A 3,555-nucleotide genomic window follows, 5' to 3' on the forward strand; every position below is an offset into this window, starting at 1 on the left:
GTGTTATTTAATGTTACACACTTACTCACTTTTAGGACGTTTTTCAGAATGTCGCAGTGCAAGATGCCTATGAGTTACACCAAAGATACATATGTATTGCCAGATTGGTATATGTGTTGGTTTTAGAAAGAATAGCTGAAATACACCTGGTAACTCTGCTTTATCTGAAGCAGAGATGCAGTGCAACAGTTCTGGGTGCATCGCCAAACAGTGTATCAACGTGTGACTACCAATAAAGGCTGAATACTGGCGCACGTACAAATCTCGTACCTGTAAACTAAGACTATCTCCGACAACTAGATTACGCAGCACCTTGGAGCTTCTGACCGAAGATTACTTCAGAAATAAAGGTTTTGTATTGTCAGGCATAGAACTGTACCATCATTTGATGCCGTCAGTAGACGGAGTGTACAAAAATATAGGAGACTGAGCGGGAAGTCGTGTCTAGAGCTATTGAGTGTATATCTATAAAAATATTAAATCTTGTGACGCTGAGGGAGATTAATGGCCTGGCCTGAGGTATTGTATGTATCATGTGTCATACTATGTATACGTAGAGATAAGACAGCTAACTGTCCAGCAACAACAATAAGACATGTACCAAGAAACTGCTAAGTATGCAGTGTTTATGTTTTGCTAACATTCTTTATTTTTAGTAAAATGTCCTTAAACAAAACAGGCGTCTTTCATTTGATGGGTTGTAGCGGATGATAACATGTTGGTGGACGGGTTAAGGAAGCTTTATTACAATACAAGAGGGGTCAGCAGCTTCGGAAGCTTCAAAGAGTTGTTTAGAAGGGCTCTAGTTAAAAATGAGCCGGTAAACAGAGCGCTGGTAAAGAATTGGTTATCTGGGGAAGAGGCGTACTCACTCCACAAGCCAGCCAAGAAGCGTTTTAAGAGGAGACCTACCATCGTTAATGCACAAATAGAACATCAATGGCAGGCAGACATAATCAGTCTTCAAGATTTATCAAAGCATATTAATGGTGCTCAATATACATTAACGGTCATAGACATATTGTCTAAATACGCTTTTGCAGGACCGTTAAGCAATATAAGTGGCACCAGTGTCACCAAAGCCTTTAAAGCCATATTCAGGAAAGGTCGAACCCCTCAAAAACTAAAAACAGAGGCAGGAAAAGAATTTTTAATAAAATTGTTTCAGAAATTATTAAAACAACACAGTGTTTACCATTTCCTAATGCACATGGAGGTAAAAGCAGCTGTTATAGAGTGTTTTAACAAAACTTCAACAGGGCCGGTTTGGGGAGTTTCTTCGTTAGTTTGTTTAGAAGAGCTATGCCGTTCCTAAGAGGCTCCGAAATTGCAAAAACCCACGTTAAAGCAGCGGCTACGAACATTGCACAGGATCTGGTGGGTTCTGTCACATCTGCTGCTGTTGAGCGCATGAATTAACATCCTCAAGAATGAGCGGGCTGGTGTACAAGTCTCACACACGTCAAAAGGAAGCAAGGGATTTTTATTAAAAAAAAAAAAAAAAAAAAGGCAGCACTCTTCAAAAAGTGCTCACAAAAGAAGATCCATAAGTTGGAAGAGAGCTTCGGAGAACAAGAGAACGGATGCTAACGTAAATATTTTTAAAGCACAACAACCTTTAAACATGGCCTTCATACATTGTGTATCGGGTGAATGCGCTAAATCAGAGTTAGACTTGTCTTTTCTAAAACCCACTCGGACTAGCATCAAAAACAGTATTTTTCATGGAGGTATCGCTCCTAGTCACTTTGATGCCTTTGGCGCCAATATAGTTTTTTTGTGTCTGGGTCCACAGATATGTATCTGGTTCTTAACAATTTGCTGCTGCACCTTATCTGTAAAAGCAGACAGTTCGCTAAAGTGGCGACGATCGCCTACCCCATCGCAACCATGTTTAATCGGGGGGACATCACCCTAGGTGGCCGACTTATCACGCAAAGGGATAACATGTACACGTATAGGGCCTACATCAAGAGTATTCTACATTATAGCCGTGATGCCCTGTTCACACAGGTCTCAGCGGGGCTCTTTTACAAAGTTACTGACGGACATTTTGAAGACAAGGAGCTGGACGGGAATAATCATAGTTTTGTAAAAAGAGCAAGGTTTGCCGCAGGCAGTAGACAGTTTGACCGCCTTGGATTTGTAGATTCGGACCTTTTCTACCAAGATAAACTGCTCGTCAGTGGTACTGATCTTAAGATAAGACTTACCCGCAACAAGGACTCTTTCTGTCTCATCAGAGGGGATGTGGAACAGTATAAATTGGTCATACTGTCAACTATCTTGTTTGTTAAGAGAGTGAAAGTGTCCCCTAGTGTCAGACTGGCTCATGCTTTACAGCTATCCAACACCAAGTACGCTGTTGAATGAGCAGCTCTGAAGATATTCAGCATTTCAACCAGTGCCAGATTAACCCAGCAGCAACATTTATTTCTAGGGCAGCAACTAAAACTTATTATCATAGGTTTTGTGGACAATACCGCTTTTAGCGGGCTCTACACCTCAAACCCTTTCAATTTCAAATACTACGACATCAATTACGTGGCGCTGGTCCATGAGGGGTCTGTGATTCCTGCAAAGCTGTACACACTGAGTTTTGGAACAGCTAATTTTATCAGGGAATGCCTCAATCTGGTTTTGATAACCAGGAAACCGCTGAGGGAGTCATGAGTTGTCTCATCACGAGAAGGATATGGTGATGGATACACATTGTTCAACCACTATAATTTGAACAAAAATGGAAATTTAAAAGCTGAAATACGTTTTATTCAACTCTTGGCTACCAATGAGAACATGATTGTAATCTCTGTTTTCGACAGCATCAGTCAGGTCAACCACGCCCGCCAGATTCTGTTTGACTAGCTTTAAAATATTGTAAAATGGACACTGCTGAGACACGCGAGTTCAAGGCTATCAAACACACTAAGAAATACTTTTTCGGTGTTATTCCAAGCGAAGGACTACCCGAAAAAATAGGGGTAGAAAGACCTTGCATGTTTGTCTTTAACACAGATTCGCATCACAAAGGTGGAACACACTGGATGGCCCTGTTCTTAGGTATTGCAAAAGTTACAGTGTTTGACAGTTAATCGGAGTTCTCCAAACATAGCATCTATACAAACCCTGTGTTCAAGTATATAAAAAAAGCTGCTGCTAGGGTAGAGTATAACGAGATGCGGGTACAGGATTCTCTAGCCATCACATGTTGGGAGCATTGTATATATTTTATTAGTAAAATGTCTGATGGTTTCACATTTAATTATTTTTTTAATCTATATTCAAGCGATCTAGTAAACAACAACTGCATTGTTGTGAAATATGTAAAATAGAACGCCAGGTCTACATCAAGCTCTGTTAAAACAGAATGCTTATATTTGTCAAAAGTGTAAGGGGGTGGGGGTGTGTGTGGGGGTGTGTGTAAAACAATGAATGTCTACAATAAAAGAATTTAAACTTGAATTCAGACTATACATTTTTATTCTGGCGCCAGGCCCCACTTTAAAAAAAATAAAATTGAAAGGCTTTTAAAAGATGGCAGAAGCGTGTTGAACA

This window comes from Pleurodeles waltl, chromosome 11 (assembly GCF_031143425.1).
Source record: "Pleurodeles waltl isolate 20211129_DDA chromosome 11, aPleWal1.hap1.20221129, whole genome shotgun sequence".
Classification (NCBI taxonomy): domain Eukaryota; kingdom Metazoa; phylum Chordata; class Amphibia; order Caudata; family Salamandridae; genus Pleurodeles; species Pleurodeles waltl.